The sequence below is a fragment of the Marmota flaviventris genome, chromosome 2, assembly GCF_047511675.1.
Source record: "Marmota flaviventris isolate mMarFla1 chromosome 2, mMarFla1.hap1, whole genome shotgun sequence".
NCBI classification, from domain to species: domain Eukaryota; kingdom Metazoa; phylum Chordata; class Mammalia; order Rodentia; family Sciuridae; genus Marmota; species Marmota flaviventris.
The window spans coordinates 156,830,429-156,853,241 of record NC_092499.1 but is presented as its reverse complement, the minus strand read 5'-3'; positions in this window follow the sequence as shown (position 1 = coordinate 156,853,241).

Here is a 22,813-nt window from a genome sequence, read left to right as displayed (position 1 = left end):
AATGATTGAACATAAGGAGGGAGTTGTCAGAACCTCCGATGTGTAGCTGAAACTCAGAAAGAAGTTGTGGATAACTTGAGGATTCAACATTTACAAATGAAGAGGGGGTCAGTCACTCTTTGGGGACTGAGCTCTTAACCCATAGGTCTGTGTTGATACTGGGTAGCTAGTGCACGGTCGAATTCTATAACACTCAGTCGGTGTCCACAGAGAACTGGAGAATGCTTGGTGTGGAGAAACATCCACACATCTGGTCCCAGAAGTGTTCAATACATTAAGAAAAATATTTGACTTTTCCTACACATCCAGTAATCTTTCAATATCCATAATGCCTTTATTCATCCTCTTATTACCCCCTTAGTGGTAGGACCATTGTGTTTCAGCTCAGGGCATATGTTGTAGAGTGGCCATGTGACTCTTTCCTGGCCACTGGCATATAAGTGCAAGTGATTTAACTTGTAGGCTGTTACTTTGTAAGAAAGGTGTCTGCCCCCTTCTACCTTCTCTCCTTAACATAGAATGGAATGAGGACATTGTGGAGGGAATTTCTACCCCCATAAAAGCTGCATTTTGAGCATTGTAGCACGTACTAGGACCCGAGGAAGCATGGGTGGGGCAATGACTACTATTGCAATGTATTTAATGATAATACATGTTTTAAAGTGTAAAAATTTTACCTGCTTTTGTTTGGACCTTGCAATGAGCTGAAGTTCTGTAAGATAAGTTCCAGTTTCACAGATGAAAGAAACTGAGACTCAGAAAGCTAAGAAGAATCTGGACTTGAACTTGAATGCTCTGTTCTGGTTCTAAATCCTGGTTTTTCTTTCTTTTGTTTGTTTGTTTTGGGGGGCAGTTCTTACTTCCTCCTCTTAACTGGAGTGTATGAGAACTTTAAAAGTGCCCTAGAGAAAAAAGATTGGAAAAGGTTTGCTGCAAGTCAGAGTCCCAAGATCACACTGTTAAAATGCAAGAAGAAAGAACTTCTCCCTTTTGGGTGCAGGTTTAGACAAAATTAATACTAAATAGGATTGGGAGGGTTTCCACTCAAGGATGTCTTGGGGTTTGGCTGGGGGAAGAAATAAAATGGTATAAATTCCAAATTTGGGAGGCGGGATAGTAGAGGATAGGAAAGGCAGCAGAATACCACAGACACTAGTATGGCAATATGTAAATCAATGGATGTGTAACTGATGTGATTCTGCAATCTGTATTTGGGGTAAAAATGGGAGTTCATAACCCACTTGAATCAAAGTGTGAAATATGATATATCAAGAACTATGTAATGTTTTGAACAACCAACAATAAAAATTTAAAAAAAATAAAATAAATTCCAAATTTGAAGAAAGACATGGATTTATAGAGACCCACATTAAACAGAAGAAAAATGTCAAGAGCCACAGACAAGGTACCTTCAGGTACAAGATATTCTCCACACAATTATCAGTGAATTTCTCAGCAGAAGCCTTGAGGGAAGGAAGGAAGTGAGCTAATACACTTGAAGTACTGAAAGAAGGCCTGCTGCAGTGGCCCATGTCTGTAATCCCAGATACTCAGGTGGCTTAGGCGGGAGGATTGCAAGTTCAAGGCCAGCCACAGAAATTTAGCAAGACCACATCTCAAAATAAAATTAAAAAGATGGGAATGTAGCTTAGTGTTACAGCAACCTGGGATATCAGTCCCCACTAACACACACACACACACACACACACACACACACACACACAAAAGACCAAACAAGTGTCAGTCATAAATTCTATATCTGGAAAATTGTCCTTCAAAAGTGAGGAAGAAATTAAGTCATTCTAAGACTAACAATACCTGAGGGACTTCATTACCACTTGATCTGCTCTGAAAGAAATGATAATGAGTCTTTTAAGTTGATGTGAAAGAATAGTAGACAACAACTAAAATATGAAAACATGAAGAATTCCAGTAAAGTTAATACCTGGACAAATATAAAAGCCAATAGTATTGTTCTTTTAGTTTGTAACTCCTTTTTTTATATCCTACCAGACTTAAGAGAAAACTACACAAGAATATTTATAACTTAATGTGCACAAAATATATAAGAATGTAATTTTTGACATCAATAACATAAAGGATGTAGATGTAAAAGAGTAGTTTTATTTTATTTAAATTAATTTGACATAAATTTAAAATATATTGCTATAGTTGTAAAATCCTCAAGACAACCAAAAAGAAATTGTAGAATAAACATAAAAAGAAATGACAAGGAAAAAAATTTGCTATGACACAAAACCAACTAAACAAAAAAAAAGTAGTAATTGAGGAAATGAAGGGAGAAACACTATAAGACACACAGGAAAAAATAAACAAATGGCAAAAAATAATGATTCACTTTACAAAATCATACACACATAAAATTAGACTTACTCCATTTCAGTTCCAATTCCCTCAACTATTGCTTTTCTTCCCCTTCTATCTCCCCCATTCTCCTTCTTTTACTCTACTGATCTTCCTTTCACTTGTTTATTTATTTACTTTGATTGACACTTCATACATATGCATAAAGGAGGAATTCACTGTGGTGTGTTTATGTATGTTCATAGTGAGACTTTGTTAAATTAATTCTGCATTTCTTCCCCTTTCCCATACCTCTTCCTTCCCTCTCAGTATCCTTCCTCAACTTCACTTGTCTTTCCTATAAGGAAATTCAGTTAAAATCTACACAGATGCATTGGTTGAAAGTGAGAGTATAGAAAAAATATACTTTGTGCAAATAGGAACTAGAAGAGAGCAGGAGTGGCCATACTATTTAATTAGACAAAATAAGCTGTAAGTCAAAATTCATGGCAAAAGATGAAAGGACATCATATAATGATAAAATGATAAACTATTCTAAAAGATACAATACTTATAAAGATATAAACACCAGAGTTCCAAAGTATTGGAAGCAAACAGAATTAAAAGGATAAATAAGAAGTTATATTACCACAGTAGAAGATATAAATACCCCACTGTCAATAATGGATAGAGAAATCAAACAGAAAGTCAATTGAAAATAGAGACTATGAATAACATTATAGACCTTTGGGACCTAACAAACTTATATAAAATACTTCACCCAGGGCTGGGGTTGTGGCTCAGTGACAGAGTGCTTGCCTTGCATGTGTGAGGCATTGGGTTCAATCCTCAGCACCACATAAAAATAAATAAATAAAAGTATTAAAAAAATACTTCACCCAATGGTAAAAGAATACAGACTTTTCTCTGTTCCATAGACATATACTATATGCTAAGCTACAAATCAACTCTTACTGATTTTAGAAGGCTGGAAATCATTCAAATTATACTTTCTGATGTTAACTCCATGAAACCAGAAACTGATAGCAGAAGGAAAACTGGAAAAGTCACAAAAACAAGAAAATTAACCAATTTACTTAAAAACTCATGGTTCAACAAAGAAGTCAAAAGGAAATTATAGAATATCTCAGGGTAAATGAAAGCAGTAATAAAACATGCCAAATTTATGAGATGCAAAAAATAAATTCTAAGAGAAAAATTTGCAGCTATAAAAACTTACATTAAAAAAGAAGAAAGAGAGCTGGAGTTGTGGCTCAGCGGTAGAGCACTCACGTAGCCCGTGAGAGGCACTGGGATCGATCCTCAGCACCACATAAAAATAAATAAAATAAAGGTATAAAAAATTAGTTTAAAAAAAGAAGAAAGACCCCAAAACAATAACCTAACTTTATACCTGAAGAGAAAAATAAAAACTAAAGTGAAGAGAAATAAGCAAGTAATAAAAGCAACATGGAGATAAATAAAAGAAGAAAAATAAAACACAGATCAATGAAACTAAGAATTAGTTATTCCAAGTGATCAGCAAAGTTGAGAAATCTTTAACCAGAGTGACTAAGAAAAAAGGAGAGAAGACTCAAAGTGAGAAGTGTTAGTGAGCACATTAAGAGGATCAAAAACAATAACCATGTAGAATTTATTCCTGTAATACATGGATGGATCAACATAAGAAAATCAATCAATGTAATGTACCAAATTGACAGAATGAAGGGAAAAAATCTCAAAAGATCATCTCAATTAGTACAGAAAAATATTTAAAAGAAATTCAACATCCTTTCACAATTTAAGAAAACGGCGGGTGGGGGTGTTGCTGGTAGGTGTAGCTCAGTGATAGAGCACTGTCAGAGCCTGCATCAGAGCCTGAGTTGGATCACCGACACTTACTACTTCAATATAATGAAGACCATGTATGAAAAACCCACAGCTAACATCAGGTTCTATGAAGAAAGATTGAAAGATTTTCCTCTGTGATCAGGAACAAGAAAAGAAATGTCCACTTTAATTCAAGCTATACAGGAAGGTCTAGCCAGAGCAATTAGATAGAAAGAAAGAAAGAAAGAGTGAAAGAGAGAAAGAAAGAGAGAGAGAGAGAAAGAAAGAAAGAAAGAGAGAAAGAAGGAAAAATAATCCAAAATAAAAAGGAAGAAATAAAATTATCCATGTTCACAGAAGACCTGTCAAAAATCTGAAGTTTCCTTTCAAAAACAACTAAAACTACTAACTTATATCAGAAATCCCACAAGGCACAAAATCAACATACAAAAGTTGTACTCCTAATATTAATGTTAAACTATCTGAAGAAGAGACTTAGAAAACAATTCCAATTATACCATGAAAAAATAAAAATAGGATTAAAATAGAAATAAACTTAACCAAAAAAGACTTGTAACCGAAAACTACAAATTATTGCTGAAAAAAATTAAAAATACAAATAAACAGAAAGAATTCTCACATTCATTAATTCACTGATAGATGTTTTTCAAAGCAATCCACAGGCTCAATGTCATCCGCATCAATTTTCCAGTGCTTTTTTGTATAAATAGAAATATTCATACTAAAATAAACATGGAATCTCAAGGGATCCTAAATAAACAAAAATATTGAAAATAATCAGAATTGGACATTCATACTTCCTAATTTCAGTATTAGTACAAAGCTATAAAAATCAAAACAATACAGCAGTGACATAAAGTCAGACATGTAGACCATTTAGAATAAAATAGAGACCCCAGAAACTAACATGTGCAAATATAGTCCTTCAGCAAGCATTCCAGGACTATTCTGTTGAGAAATGATAGTCTTTTCATCAAATATTGTTGAGAGAATGGGATATCGGTATGCAAAAGAATTAAGTTGGAACCTTGCTTTATAACATATTCAAAATTTAAATGGATCAAAAACCAAAATGTTAAGACCTAAAACTATAAAACATTTAGAAGAAAACATAGGAGAAATTTTCATGACTTTATGTTTGGCAAAGATTGATAGATAGACACCCAAATCACTGGCAACAAAAGAAAAAAGAGATAAATTGAACTTCATGACAATTAAAACTAGAGTGCATTAAACAACATTTCAACAAAGTGATAGGCAATCATTGTATGGAAGGAAATGCTTGTGAATCATATATCTTATAATTAATTAATATTCAGAATACATAAAAAATTCTTACAACATAACAACAACACTCTTCAGCTTAAAATTGGGCAAAGCAATGGCATTGTACTAAATTTACATTAGCCAAAAAACTCCTCTAGAAGATTCTAGAGCTGATAAATGAATTCAGCAAAGTAGTAGGATACAAGATCAATGCTCATAAATTTAAATCATGTTTCTATGTACCAATAATGGATATGCTTAAAAGGAAATTAGGAAAATTCTACCATTCACAGTAACCTCAAAAAAAAAAAGCAACATGGGAATCAATCTAACAAAAGAGGTGAAAACTCCCTACAATGAAAACTATAGAACGCTTAAAGAAAGACATTGAAGAAGAACTTATAAGATGGAACATCTCCCAGTTACCAGATAGACAGGATTAATATTGTCAAAATGGCCATATTACCAAAAGCACAATATAGATTCAACACAATTTTCATCAAAATACCAATGACAGTCTTCACAGGAGTAGAAATAAGTACTGCTGAAATTCATTTGGAAGAATTAAAAAACCCATAATAGTCAAAGAAATTCTTAGCCATAGAAGAGAAGCTAAAGGCATCATAATACTCAAATTATTTAGTATAAATACAGCTCTAGTAACAAAAATAGCATTTTTGTTACTGGCACCAAAACAGACATAAAGACGAATGGAATAGAAGACACAGAGACAAACCCACATACTTATAGCCATTTGATACTTGACCAAGCTGCCAAAAATATGTGTTGGAGAAAAGACAGTTTTTTTGACAAATGGTTCTGGGAAAACTGGAAATCCATACTTAGAAGAATAAAATTGACCCCTATCTCACTCTGTACAAAAGTCAACTGAAAGTGGATCAAAGACTTAGAAATCAGACAATAAACCTTACAATTGCTAGAATGTAATTGTGAATGTAAGCTCAACACTTTAGCATATTAGCATAAGAACTGACCTCCTTAACAATAATCCTAAAGCACAAGAAATAACATTTTAAAAAATTAATAAGTAGGATGTCCTTAAATTAAATGCTTTTGCACAGCAAATGAAACAATTAAATAGAAGAGAGAGCCTATAAAATGGGAGAAGATGTTTACTACCTGCTCCTCAGACAAGGCATTTATATCCCGAATATACAAAGAATTAAAAAAAAAAAACCTTAACACACACACACAAAAAAAAACCCACAAACAAATAACTCAATAAATGGGCAAAAGAACTAAGCAAGACACTTCTCAAAAGAAGAAATATAAAGAATCAACATATAATTGAAAAAAAAGTGCTCAACATTCCTAGCAATAAGGGAAATGCAAATCAAAACTACACTGAGATTTTATCTCAGTCCAGTCAGAATGGCAATTATTAAGAATACAAATAATAATAAATATTGTCGAGGATGTGGGGGAAAAGATACACTCAGACATTGTTGATAGGACTGCAAATTAGTGCAACCACTCTGGAAAGCAGTATGGAGATTACTCAAAAAACTAGGAATGGAATCACCATATGACCCAGCTATCCCACTCCTACATATATATCCAAAAGATTTAAAATCAACATACTACAGTGTCACAGTCACATCAATGTTTATAGCAGCACAATTCACAATAGCCAAGCTATGGAACCAACCTAGGTGCCCTTCAACAGATGAATAGATAAGGAAAATGTGATTTCTATGCACAATGGTGTCTTACTCAGCCTGAAAGAAGAATAAAATCATGGCATTTGCCAGTGAACAAATGGAACTGGAGTCTATCATGCTAAGTGAAATAAGCCAGTCCCTAAAAGACAAAGGTCTGATATTTTCTTTGATACGTGGAAGTTAATCCAAAGTAAGGGAGGGAAGTAAAGAGAGACATAAAAGGGAGAGGGAATTTCATCAAAATACAGGAAAGATCAGTAGAGTAGATGAAGGGAGGAAGGAGGAACCGGAAAAGGGAAGAACAATGGAATGATTCCGACTGAACTTTCATACGTACATACGTGAATATAGCACCGTGAATGCCAACATCGAGTATACCCACAAACACTGATTTAAACAAAAAATATAAACATTGCGGGAAGATCAGTAGAGAGAGGGTAGCAGGAAGAAGGGGGAAAAGAGGAAGTGCTGGGGACTGAACTAGAGCCAATCATATTCCAAGCTTTTGTGATTGATCAAAATATATCCTAATGTTTTACAGAACTAAAAAGAATCAATAAATTTCAAAATAAAATTGGGCCAATGATTTAAATAGATATTTTTTTTCCAAAGAAGACATGGAGATGACCAGTAACTACATGACAATATGGTCAACATAATTAATCATTTGGGAAATGCAAATCAAAACCACAAAATGAGATACCACTTTGCACCCCTTAGGATGCCCATCATTTCAAAAATAAAAATAAAATAAGAAGCATTTTCAAGGATGTGGAATAAGTAGACCCCTTGCACACTGCTGGTGGGAATGTAAACGGGGCCACCGTTGTGGGAAATCTGAAGGACAAGAATTCTGGCAAACAGAATTACCATGTGATCCATAAATTCTACTTCTGAGTATTCACCCAAATGAACCAAAAAGAGGGACTCAAATATTTCACAGCAGCATATTTCATAATAGACAAAAGTTAGAAGCAATCCAATGTCATCAATGAATAAATGAATAAACAAAACGTAGGAAAGGTAGCAGAATACAACAGTTACTAATATGGCATTATGTAAATATGTGGATGTGTAACCGATGTGATTCTGCAATCTGTATTTGGGGTAAAAATGGGAGTTCATAACCCACTTGAATCTAATGTATGAAATATGATATGTCAAGAGCTTTGTAATGTTTTGAACAACCAATAATAGAAAAAACAAAACAAAACAAAAAGCCAACCTCAGCAATTTACTGAGGCCCTAAAAAAAAACAACAAAAAAACAAAACAAACAACAACAAACAAACAAACAAACAAAAAACATGGTACTCCCATGCAATAGAATAGAATGTTACTCAGCCTTAAAAAGAAAGAAAATTCGGAGGCACTTTTGGAAGGCTGGAGAGTATTTAGAAAATGGGACCCTATGGAGGTATTTAGGTCATTAGAGACTTGCCTTTGAAAGAGACTCTGGTATTTTCCTCTTTTGCTGTCGGTCCATGAGCTAAGGAGTCTCACTCCACTGTGCACTCCTGCCACAATGTGCTGCCTCAACACAGGCCCAAAGTGACAGGGTCATTCAATCTTGGACTGGAGGCTCCAAAACTGTGAGCCAAAATAAACGTAATCTCTTTATAAATTTATAAGTGTATTACCTTAGGTATTATGTTATAGTGATGGAAAACTGACTAACATATCATGTGATGGTTTCATTACCCATAGCACACCCCACGTCCCTGAAATTGTATTTCTATGCCCATTCTTACATGTACATTTTGTGTGTGTTCTATTTACAGCCCCAAAACTAAGATTTTCTTAGATCTGACTACTGACTATATGCAAAAGACTACATGTTCATGTTTCTGAGAAGTCTTGAGGAATCCTCTTATAACCCCCATGGAATCTTGATTGTCATGCTCACTTTGCAGACAAGGAGCTCAGAAATCCTTACAGCTGCTTCTTCCCCAGGAATGGATCACAGCCCCTGTATGCTGCCATTACAATGAAACTCCAGACACATACAAAAATGAAATCCTGATTTGAGGCAAAAAGGTCTCCATCCTTGTTTTTAATTTTCTGGGATTTAATTGTTTTTTTTTTTTTTCAAGATCTATTGACAGAGTTGCTCAGACTTTCTACACAGAGAAATAACAAACTTTGGATTCCAAACTATCATTGCAAATAATATGCGGTCTGGAATTCAACCTTCATGAAAATACAACTGATAGAGACTCGATAGGAAGGAAAAAAAATCACATTTTGGAATCAGACCTATGAAGAGTACCTTGTTCTTTGGCATAAATTTAACAAAAATTTATCCCTGAGCTTCATTTTGCAGCAGGAAACAGCCTGTTTGGTATTGGTTTTTCCAAAGGCCTCTTGCCCCTTCCTTTGTGTGCAGAGGGTCGCACAGGCAGGTGCAAGCAGGGAGCCAGAAGAGCAGACAAAACTGACCTTTAGCGTTTTGTGGCAGGCCAGTGTGTACGGTCCCTAAAGCACACTGACAAACACAAATAACTTTCGACCTCTGCCCTCCTCACTTGTGTCCTCCCATTGTGGGCGAGGCATTCATCTTCCTCCTGACACATCTTTTGAAGACAGAGAGACTGTGTATTGAGTTATGATGATTATTGTGACCTTCCTCTGTGATCTATTATTTTTCCTACACAATGAACAGACTCATTGATGCAGATTTAAAACAATACGTATTATTATTTACTTTTCTGAAGTCTTTAAGACTGCCTTCTCACTTTAGTTCTTGTGTTTTTACCAAGTTGTGTTTTACCTTTTATTTTGTTTTCTTTCTTAGAACCTAGATGGGGGTGGGAGTGGGGGTATTTGATTCCTGTTCAAGTCAGTATTTTTTGGACATTAACAACACACTTTGCTCCAGTAACAAAAACAAAACCTAAATTCCAGTTGTTTCCAGCAGCAAACACGTATTTCTGTGAAGAGCTGTGGCTCTGCTCCATGAACCTCTTATTCCAGAACAGTAGTAGCACCTTCCAAAGGAGGATGCAATATTTTCTTGACAAAGAGCAGACTTAAAAAGAGCTGGTAGAATTTCAAAGATTCTCTTTTAAAACCTCTGCTCGAACAAAGCCTACATCATATATTCTCTTTATATCTCATTGGTCCATCATGTCACAAGGCTAAGCCCCAAATCGAAGAACAGTGATGCATACAGCACACATGGAAAGGGGGTTGGAGTATATAATCTCTTATAGGGAAAGGGGAGGCAAAACAATGTAAATAATATAATCCTTTACACTGAAAACATTTTCATAACTTACATGAACTGTGGCTAGTGGCCCTGATAAGAAGCATTCCACAGGTAGAGATTCACAAGGGCAGATGGAAACAGGGGCCCAGAATGGCAACTAAAGCTCAAGACAAGAAAAGTAGAGAGACTTGGATTTTCTTTAGCCAAGCACACACACACACAAAAAAAAAAGGGCTGAGAGATGAAGAAACCTATGTGGACATCCGTCATTTTTTGGCTGCCCAGCATCTCTTTTCCCTTCCTAAGGACACCTCAAATTGCTCTGGTGGAAATATTTCTTCTCCACTTGTGAAACCATAAGAAATGGCTTCCTTGGGCTGAATGAAGCAGGCCAGAGACTCCCACCCAAAAGACCCTTGCCATAATTAAGCTTCTCCTCTTGTCAGATCAGAAGGATATCTGCAAGATATTGTGTTTGGTAGTTTCCTTTTTCTTGTAAATGCCAGGTTTGCACCGGAAAAGTGTGAGGAAGAGTCTGTAAGCTTGTTGTACAAAAGATGTTATCTTTGTTTTCTTGGTAAAAACTTGTGAAACCTGTGTCTGGTCTGGGGGATGGAACAGAGAGCCCTTGTCATGTGAATCTCCAAGCTTCACCCCATCCCCTCCGCCCCCCACCCCTGCTCACACACACTGGGTATAAAATTCAAAGATTTGGGGCTGGGATTGTGGCTCAGTGATAAAGCGCTCACCTAATATGGGTGGGACCTGGGTTCCATTCTCAGCACCACATAAAAATAAAAGGCATTTTGTTGTGTCCATTTACAAAAAATATTCTCTCTCTCTCTCTTTAAAAAATAAAATTCAAAGAATTTCCAAAATCTTTGTTCAGAGGAAAAATTCTTAGGTGAAAGCCACCAACGAACCCTGCAGTCAATACACCTGTTTTCTGAAAATTCCTGGGGTGTCCAGTCTCTTCTGTCCTACTTCATAGCCAAGCACAGAATGCTGGGGTCTCTGGAATCCCTTCTATTTCCCACTTCCTCTCACAACCAACAGGGAGCTGTCCACTTCCTTCCCACCCATCTGAATCTTTCCTAGGACATTAAACATTGAGCAGGTTGCTTCCAGGATGTGAGATGGCTGCCACATGAAGGAACATCTTTCCCTCCAATTTGGACCTATTTCCTGTTCTGGTCCCCTCACCTCTCTCATAGGGCTTGTGAGGGTCCCTTTTACACACAAGTTAACTGTAGTGAATTTTACAGCATGTGATCCAAAAGTGCTGCCTGGTCCAGGGCCACAGAGATTTATTGTTTTTCTGCAAAAGTGAGGCTTGGCATTGGGAATCAGAACACATCAGTTGCTGTAACAAAAGAATAAGTGAGTAAAAAGGTTGTGCAGCTGTCATACATAGCTTCATTGGTAGCAAAACTGCACCTGGGATGTGAATGCCCCTCACCAGCAGAGCTGCTTCCCCAGCAAGCATGAGTGGGCCGCAGCCCTAAGAATAAAGCAGGCAGCTTGAAAGGTGAGGGAATTCTAGACTATCACAGATGGCTTTAGACAGAACCATGATTATTTTAATCAGAATGGGGAAAGGAGTTAAGCAGAGGATAATAAAGGACATCAGCCAGAGAAATTCATGTAAAAATTTGAGTGATGCTTACAAAAGAACTATAATAACATAGATGATGATTATGCTAAAATGATAAATGAAAGGGGAAAAAGACGCACATTTACTCTGACATGTCTTCTTCTTATACAATGAAAAATTATGTACACAAGTATTTGGAGTGACTTCAGATAAAAGTATAAGTGACTCTTTTTTCTTTGTTCTACTTTTATGTGGTATCCTATTCTTCTACAATGAACATGAATCACTCTTATAAAGGAGGATAAAGTCTTTGAAAATTAAAGTCATCCAAGAATAAACAGCAGAAAGCTAGGGAAGGTACGATTTTATAAACAAAATGATTTGTGTGGTTAACCTTTAGATAATGTGTGAGTCTTGCTGTGTTTCTCAAGGAGAAGAATATTCTATATATACCTAGAACCTGGCTCCTCCTCCACTTGGTGCCTAGAGCTTCAGTTAATCTTTGCTCCAGTTGAAATGAGTGAAGAAATTAATCTGGTTCAAAACATATCACCTGGATTTCTTCGGCTTTCTTTATCTCTCTCTCTCTCCTCCCACCCCTCAGCAGTAGCACATGGCATCTTAATAATAGCCAGTGAGGGATACAACTCTTCCTAAATTCGAAAACAGAGGGACACAAAAGCTTCCAAAGCCTTTCTGACTAGAAAGAATACCCGAGAACAATAAGTGTGCTGGCAGCGAGAGGTCCTCAGAACAGCTGCTGGCAGGGTGAGTCCCGGTAGCCTTCCCTTTCTCCTCTTGCTTGCGGGAATATCTACAAGAGCCTCTGTATCAAATGAGGCAGAGCCATTGAGGGTGGCAACCAAACACCTGCAGATCTTTGAAATTATCCTGTATTTGTGTTTGTGGATAAAACTTTGGCTGCTTTGTTTTCATTTCAATGTAACTAATGAATTCTGTTTTTAGAGAGTGTTTTTGATTTCTACTGACTTGCATATGAATATCTTCAACACTAGAGATCAACACTACATGTATCTGAGAGCTATAGGTTTTCTTCTCCAAGGAACTTTATATTCTTTGGAAGGTGATGAGTTACACCAAGGAAAGCTAAGGATACAAACATAGAGGAACATTAACATGTAGAAAGTGACCACATTTATCATAGCCCCTGTGAAGGCAAGATGCTCTGCTACAGGATCTCTAACCCCTACGATGGCCATACCTAATATTACTGTGTGCATTACTCCACTCCAGTCCTACACTCATGGCCATGACAACTCTCCTTGTTATGAAGCCAAAACTGGTCTCACAATGAAACATCACTAAGTGGTTACTGTCAAGAGTTCAGGGACCTCAGAAGTTAAACCTCCTCAACATGCCTCCCTCCCCTGAGTTTGCTGAAACTACAAGCCACAAGAGAGACTCTAAAAAGCAGAAGCTGTTAGTTGTTTGTCATTATTGGTTATCGTGGTCATGTGACTAAACTCTGTCCAATGGGAGGTGAGCAGAGAGAATATGAATGTTCTTCTGGCAGCCTAAGGAGAGGAGTCCTCTTCTTTCTTTTCACAGGCCACTAGATGAAAGGACTAAAGCAGCCACCTTGGACCCAGAGACAGAAGCCAGTCTTAGAGAACAAAAAGTTGTCTATCTGAGGAAGAAGTAAACTCCATCTTGTAGCAGTCATTGCATTTGAGGTATCCTGATTCAATAACATACCTGTACATCTTCAGATGCTGAAGACCAGCAGGAGAACCCCCTTCCTAGCTTCCCTGGGACCCCATTGTCTGTTGCAACTCTCTCAACATCCCTCCATGAGAAAACAAAGTATTCATTTCTTACAAAAATATTGAAAATTGCTGCAATAAAAAGCTGGAAATGTGTGATTGTAAACAAACAATGAACCGTGTAAAAAAGAAAATGTGTACCACATGTGTAGTCCAGAAGGTTTTAGCCATCAATGACCAAGGAGTAAATAGCCCAGATATCCCAAGTGACAAAATTTTATATTTTACACGTGGTTGTCCAGTTAACTTATTTATTCTGATAAAATCAGATATCTAGCCATTTAAGTTACTTTTGTAATAGAACAATGTTTTCATTCCTACCCTAGTAATTTTATTTATTGTCCCTTGCAACCACTAACTTTGGTATGGAGAATGTAACTTTTTCTAAGTCCTCATTCAAATAAATAACAAAAAGTAAAGATAGACTGAATTCTTTGCTTATTAAAAATGAACATCTTTAAAACAAACAAACAAAAAGGTTCACATTTGTATCCCACCCTGGTTTGCATGTTACTTTTCTTAAAAGGAAGTAAGCTCAGTATGCAGAGACTAGAATGAGACCATTCTACCCAATTACAGAAAGAAAGTGACCCTTTGTCTAAATGCCTTCCTTTGTTACAAGCAATTCCTTAGTGACAGAGGCAACTGTCAATATAAATTTGCCATGTTTTCTAGCACCTGCTCTTTGGATGACAATGAATTGCCAGGTTTTTTTTTTTTTTTAAGCCCAGGTGGGAGAGAAACAATAAGGAATGAGCCAGAAACAATCCCATTGCTTCTCAAAATAGCATGTGTGCCCCTTTCCAGCTGTGGCCACTCCATGTAGCCAGAGGCTTGAATCTTTTTCTGCTTCAGATGAACCAATGTTGATTCATGGAGAAGTTCATGCTGTCCATCTGGTCCAGCACAGTTCTTAATGAATGAGAAGAAACTTGTTGGTTTGGACCCTCCCTGCATATCATTTTTGCTAAATATGTAAGAAGCTAGAAAGTCTTAGCCAGGTTTTGACTTCTGAGTCCAGAGCACCAAAGTCAATAATGAAACCTAAACTTGACCTTTCCAAAGAGCTTCCAAAGCCCTGCTGAGAAAAAAGGACAGGTGTGATATTTGATTGCATTTCTCTCTGCCACAAAAATTCTGGCTGTTTGAAGTTACTTTTCCTGTCGTTTTAATTTGCTTGCAAGTGGGAAACTGTTGAGAACAGGATTCCATTGGACTAATGTTGGATGAATCCCTCTCCCTACCCTTGCTTCTGAGGTCTTCATTGCTTCCCACCTTTTCTTTCTCCTTCTCTGTCTTGGGTATTCCTTGACATGGGATTGTCTCACAGATGAGTGATCTGCACGTCTACTTTGGGGCTAAACCCAAATTAAGGTATCTCACATACACACACACACACACACACACACACACAGAGAGAGAGAGAGAGAGAGAGAGAGAGAGAGAGAGAGACTCAGTGTGTAAGAGTAAGCAAGTGAAAATAGCAATTCTCTTTATTTTTACAGCCAACCGATTACTTTCAGCCCTCATTCTATTTGACATCTAAAGGAAAATAAAGTTAATTGCAAATCCTACCCATTCTCCCCCAAGGGCTATGTGTACTTTGGGAGCACCTAGCTCTGAGTCAGAAGAGGGTAAGGGGGATGTGGGTCAAAGCCATCATTTATGCACACTGCTGAAGCATCCTTTCTCCTATGGAGTCTCCAGGAATTCATCCTTGAGTGTTCTTACTTACACGGTTGAATGCTCAGCATACATCTCGGGGGTGTTATATTGCTCCTGGGCCATGTTGGGTGGATTTTTATAGGCATTTCGAGTTCTTTGAAGGTAGGTAAGAACATGAGAATTTAAAGTTTGTGACTGTTGAACACATACCTTTGAGATCGGTCCTAGAGGTTATATTTTATGTGTTTTTAAATTATGTTTTATTGGCCCACTTTAATTACACATAAAAGTGTGATTCATTGTGACTTATTTATACACACTCATAATATGATCAATTCTATACCTTGATAAATCCCCTTTCTCTCCCTTCCTTCTTCCTATTGTTCCCTTTACTCTATTAATCTCCCTTCTATTTTCCTGAGATACCCTACCCTGTTTTTTCCTTTTTCCTCTCTAGCTTCAACATGTGAGAAAAAACATACAACCCTTGGCTTTCTGAATCTGGCTTATTTCACTTAGCATAATGTTCCCAAGTTTCATCCATTTTCCTGCATAATTTCATCCTTCTTTATGGCTGAATAAAACTCCATTGTGTATATAAACCACACTTTCTTTATCCATTCATCTGTCCATGGACTCCTATACTGGTACCATAATTTAGCTATTGTGAATTGTGCTGCTATAAACATGGGGCAGCTATGGTTTTATCCCAGTGCCGGTAATTTATCACTCTTGGGGAGTGCAACAAAGATGATTTCCCAACATTTGTTAAACCATACGGAACTTGGTATGCTTTTCTGGGCCTGTGTTAAACAGTACAGCGAAAAGGAAAAATAACTGCCTACTTGGAGAAGTTTCTGCTTCTGGAAGACTCTGAATTAAGCAAATAGCTTATTAATCAAGACTAATGCTTGCTCATCAAGAATCACTTCAAGATCCTCACCTTGCTGTGTCTACCAATCCAAAGATCTTACATCACAAGCTACCCAGAACCTAAATCTCTGCAGATACCCTCCGGTGATTTCCTCATTCTTAGACATTGTGAACACTTGCATGGTCAAGGTCTCCCAGACTCCAGCAGGCCTAACAGACTTGACATTGCTGACCCACAGTTTTTCCCTGGTCTTCTGGGAAGTTGAGAACAGGTCACCCTTTTTACACATAGTAGTAAATCAGTTTGCAGTCCTGTCCATTTTGAACAATCATCTGGTACAGAAGACAGTGGTTATTAGAAGAACAAAAGAGAGTAATAAGAGGGGAAAGACCATAGATTGAGGACTAGGATCATAATGGACAAGAAAAAAAAAAAATCAATGACACCAAAAGCAACCTGAACTTTAGAGGAGATGAGGATGCATTTGAGTGTTCTTGTGACTGAAGTGAGTCCATCAAAATACAAAGCTACTTAATAGTTAGCAAGGTCAGAGGGTCTGAATTCAGTTTGCACAAAGATTGCTTTGCTGGCACTTGCTAATAGGCTCTCTGTATAGAAATCCATGAGGGAGACCATTGTTGGGCAGCTAGCTGATAGAGCTTACTGAGAAAGTGAGTTACTTCCCCCCAAACCCAACAACATAGCTCTGTGCACACAGTCCTTCAGGTATTCTGTACGATTAACACTGTGACACCAAGCATCAATTATAGCCTTGTTCAGTAATTGTAGATATCTGCTTTTTTTAGTGTTTTTGTTTTTGTTTTGGTGCCAGAGATTGAGCCCAGGGGTTCTTAACCACTGAGCCATGTCCCCAGCCCTTTTTATTTACTTATTTATTTTTAATTTTGAAACAGGGTCTCACTAAATTGTTTAGGGCCTTGCTAATTGCTGAGGCTGGCGTTGAACTTGCGATCCTTCTTCCTCTGGCTTCCAAGCTACTGCAATTACGTGTGTGCCACCACACCTGGCCAAGTTTAGATATCTTATATTTTAAAAAATCAGATAATTTCATTCCAAAAAAAAAAAAAAACAGCAATTAGAATATCATTTTAGACTACCTAATTTTCTTCTCTAATTCTTAAATGTTGATGGGGAGAAAAACTACTTGGCTTTTTTTAAAAATTAATTTTTTTTTTCAAATTGCACTGTAGGACCTCTGGAATCAGGTCTGGGAATCTATATATTAAATGGTCAAGAAGCTCATGGAGGGAGCACAACATAGACTAATGCAGCAATTCGATGATGAGAACTACCTCATATCCCAGCCCTGACTTTTGGTGGGCTATGTGACCTTGACCTCAACTTAATCCTATACCACTCAGTTCTTTCATCAGTAAAGTGGAGACAGGAGAGCTTTTTAAGTTTATTTTGAGGAGATGCTGAGTAGTAACAGTGAAACACTTAGAGAATTTATGGATTGGTTCAGTGCCTACTGTCATCCGGAGGTTCCGAAACAGACTCTGAGCAGAGTTGTGGCTACAAGGAATAAATAGGAAAGCAAAGTCCTCATAGACATGTGGTTTAACATATAGCAAGTCCTCATGGCTTTGGGAGAAGAACTAAGTAGAGGCTAGCCTTGAGGACCCCTGCCTTGAGGGCCAGCCTCACTTCCCAGAAAAGGCATCTGGGATTTGGAATTTTTGATGAACAACCAAGTACCAGCATTGCATTTAGATCTTTTATGTGACCAGCATCATCCAGGTACTACCTTGCACCAAGGGCTGAGGTGGAAGTCATTTATAATGGATGTGCTCCCAGGAAAGTGGCAAGGGACCAGAGAGCAAGACAGGGAAAGGAAGGAAGCAGAGCTAGAGTGTGGTTTCAGGTAGAGGCCCAATCTCTTTCTGATTTCCTGGAGCTCTCTGAACAGTAAATTATACTTGAGTTTTTAGCCATGGGGATGAGGTGGTGTTTTTCTTTTTTCTATATTCTTGAGGATGTTCCAGGAAGCAGGGAATCTCTGAAAACTGAAGGTGAATCTTATCAGCACAGCCTGCAGCAGATGGAGAATGGTTGCACAGAACTGGCTAAAGGATCCAAGGAACTCTGGCCAGGTACCAGGACCAATCACCACAACAGATGTTGGCCCAGGTGTTCTGTAGCCATACCTGGGGCTTCTGCCCCAACACGAGCCTTGGATTGTGGCTATCTGAGAGAATGACCCAACTTCAAGCCTTGAGCTTTAGTGTCCCCAGGATGGAAAGGGGGCCATAATGGGGACCCAAACTTTGTGGTTCATGCAAACAATTAAAAAAAAAAAACCTTGAAGTGTAGGAATCATTATGAATCATCATATTACTAGACCCATTTTTTACCTGTGTAAACAGACTCAGCAAGTTTCACCTGTCCAAGATTGCACAGCTGTTACATTGTGGTGACAGCTGCCATATGTCAAAGGATTGCCTATGTGCTTGGCAATCTTCCAGTGCTTTTCATCAATTAACACATTTAATCCTCAAGCAACCAATAAATTTAAATTGTCATTAGCCCTGCTGGGGAGACATTCTTAATAATAATCAGTATCCTGCCTGCAGTTACAAAACGAATGAGCACAGAATTGGGATTTGAACCTAACTTTGTCTCACTAACTTGTTCAACTATACCATGCTACCTCTAATATGTGGTTCTTTATGTGAGTCTGGGATCCTCAGGAATAAGGGCTCTTTCTTATTCACCCTACTATCACCATGGTCTGGCAAAGAAATTAGACATTCATTATACCTTGGGAGGGGGAAAATGTTTTTAAACCCTTTGGAAACCCTTGGGTCTATAATTTAACTTGGACTAGAATGAACCTTACAACAACAAAACTGTGTAAACCACACTTAACTCATTTGATAAAAATTTAGTGTTTAGTTCATTCTTGGCATCATGTTAGGGCTGGAGGAACAATGGTGAAATCAGATACATTTTTTTTTCCCCAGCACAGATCAGGTTCCATGAGCCGAGCAGGGCTGTCCATTCAAAAGGCTACCATCAACGTGCTGTCTGACAACCAGATCTAAGGTGGGTGCCAGGAGGTCCTGATGCTGCGTGAGAGGGAACCCACATCCAACCTTCTGTTCCCAGTTATTAACAACTAAATTTTATTTTTCTTTTTTCCCCCTTTCCCACTCACTTCCTTGATAGAGGTAATTATCTCAGAGTTATGATCAGGAGAACTTGATCTCTGAGGGCAGAGGAAGAGGAATTCAGAGATCTGAGATCAGATTTCTAAAAGTTGAACACACTATAAAACCCTCTCTTGCCACTGAGAATTAAGAGTCACTTCCTGAAACCCTTGTGTGTCTAAACAATGAGTAACTAACTACTAACCGTGTCTAATGGAGGGCATTTTATCAGAATTGGTTTCCTTTGCCTGCATCCACATTGTCCAGTTTATTGGCAGGGACATGTTTTTCTTTCTAATGAAAGAAAAAATAATAATATAAACATGATCTCTTCTGTCCTCTTCCCAGTTTGGGGAGTAATGTGTCATTGTATGGTGAGGACCAAAGAACTCATTCTTTGATTTTCCATCTGTGCTCCCATAATGGAGGGTGGGGTGCCTCTGAAGACAGCAGAATGGGGTTCCTGCCTCCCCAGGAATGACCACAGTTTTCTGGGTCAGAGAGAATCTTCATCCCTGGCACCATCTTCCAAATGAAGTATTTTTGAGTGTGAAAAGGACAAATTAAAATCACTCTGACATAGCTGAAATGGGGATTGTCTTGCAAAATCCTAGCTGTGAGGTTACCAAGTCCTGGGGACTCTGAAGTCCCTCCTGGCTGAACACCCTAAATTCTGGGAACTTGATCCCCTGTTCTGAACCCCACATGGGCCCAAGGAAGCTCTGTGAGCTGTCACAAGCTGCCAACCTTAAGCTACAAAAGACAAATGAACTCTACAGGGGACATATCCAATTCCGATTTAAATTTAATCTGTGTGGTCAATTATTTGTATAATAATGGAGAAAAATAAAGACTATTTCACAAAAGTCAACTCTGTAATTTTAGAGCCTTTAAGACATTTGAAAATGCCTTGTGCAATTATGTGGCGCTTAATACTCAGATAATGGAACAATGAAAGATGTGTGTTTGCATTTTGTAAAATTAAACTGTATGCAGTTATTTATCTTTTACCTTAATTGTTTGAGCTTGTTTCTAATGTAAACTGTTGTAATTTTAAATAAATATAATAGAAAAAACTTTCATAGGTATCAAGAATCCAGAGTAAATTTACTTTGCAAATAGGCTTTGTAGGTATGTTTTATGCTGAGGATCTTAAACTGACACTTTCATTCAAAAATATTTTGAATTACTCACTGTTTGCCTCTCTGAGGTCAGATGGGTTTTGAGGAGACTAGATTTCACAATGGAGTTTGGTTGCCTTCATTTTATTCCGAAGCCTGGAGTATGATAAATGTACAAAATCAATATGCTAGAAGGTTGGAAGTACATTTTCGACTGATTTTTGTTAAGTATATTAAACTTCATACTTTCATTATTATATTCTTCTTCTTGATTCCATTTAACAAGCCCAATTTGTTCATGCTTCTACTCATATTGTTCATTGACTTAGAATTTATTGGCTTATCACAGTATGAAGGTTTGAGATTTTGGAGGGGATAAAGCAAGTTAGGCTATATACATACATTTGATAATATATAAAATCACCAATACAAGACAGATACCAATGTTTTAATTCAAATATTGTGAATCTTTCTGCTTTCATAGCCACACCATGACTGCAAACACTTGCGCGCTAAATAAACAAACAGAGTAACATGATTCTCCATGGGCTTCAGTGCTCAATCATAGTCACCTTGTCCTCTGGCACAATTAGCATTATATCACTTCAGGACCACTGAGTATCTATGGCACAGTATAAAGTATTGTGAACTCTGAAGCTGAATTTGAATCCCAGCTTTGCAGCTTATTAGCTATGTGACTTCTAGCATGTCACCCGAAATCTCTATGCCTCAGTTTCCTTATTTGCAGAAAAAGAATCATAAAGGGGGGGTTTATTCATTTATTTATAAAGAATTAAATATGCTAATATATTTAAATACTTTAAAGGGTATATGACCTCTAGTAAGCCATATAGATAACAATAAGCTATTAGATAACATTTTATTTTGAATGATTTTTTTGATTTACTGCAAAGCCCCCCAAATATACAGAAAATTCCCTGAAGTTGTTCTCCAGAAGTCCCCAGTTGTTGATATTTTCTTTGGAGGTCATGTAGGTTTTCTTTTGCTATGTAACCAATTACCACACACTTAGCAGCTTAGAAAAATACACTAGTGCCTCTTGATTTCCAGGTACAGGTTAGCAGGGTCTTAAACTCAAGGTCTTCCCAGGCTGGAATTCAGGTGATGGTTGACACTACAATCTCACTCAAGGCTCACTAATTATTGATAGAATTTGGTTCATTGTGGTTGTAGGACTGAGGTTCCCCATTTTCTTGCCCCATATCAGCCAGGATCATGTTTGGCACCTACAGACCTCCTGTCATTTCCAGCCATGTGGTCCTTCCCACAACATGTCAGTCTGTACTTCAGCAGGAAAACATTTCTCTGATGCTTCTTCACCTATATAGTAGTTCCCCCTTTATCTAAGTTTTGCTTTCTGCAGTTTCAATTACCCATGGTCAACTGCAGACCAAAAATATTAAATGGAAAATTCCAGAAATCATTCACAAGTTTTAAATTGAGCACCATTCTAAGTAGGATGTTGAAATTTTATGCCGTTCTGTTCTGCTCCATTGGGAACATAATCATCCCTTGGGGCCTCTTGGTGTTTAAAATATTCCCTGTGGGGGGCCACTGAGCTGACCTGGCTCTGCTCCACATTGCCTCTCATCTTCCAGAAGGCTGGCCCAGGCACCTTCCCCTGGTGGAAACTGGGTTCCAAAACAGTGGTTAACATGCATGGTTTCTAAACACCCAGGCTTGCTCTGCCTCCAGCACGCTGTCATATTCTGTTGGTAAAAGTGAAGCCCTAATTCAAGGGGAAAGGGAATAGATTTCGCATCTTGAGGGAAAGAGTTGAGAAGTCACACTGCAGAAAATGTAAATACATGGAATTGTAGCAAATTCAGGCAGTTCTTGCAATTAATCTGTCTGCTCTTAGTCCACCAAAAAGAGCCTTTGAAGAGAAATGTATCAGTAGCCTTACCTACCTGCATTTTTGGTCAGATATAGATAGTCCCATGGTTCCTGCAGCTTTTGACACAGTCTCAGATTCTTCCAAGGCCTTCTGATAGAGACCTTGGATTTCCCCACTTCTTCTGGTGCTGAACTCCACTGATTTCCCTTTTTGCCAGCCCTTCATCACACCAGGTCCTAAGGTCATCAGACCATAGGAGGAGCAAACTGAGATAGAGGGGCCATCTTGTAGGCATTCAGCAGAGCAGGATCATAATAGAGTTCAGCTTCATCTGAATTTGAATTTTATTTCTAACTTCATCCAACTCAAGTCAATCACTATTTCTGTCATATTCAATGGTTCCCAAGGGAAAATCTGGGGTGTTTTTCCTTTGGTTA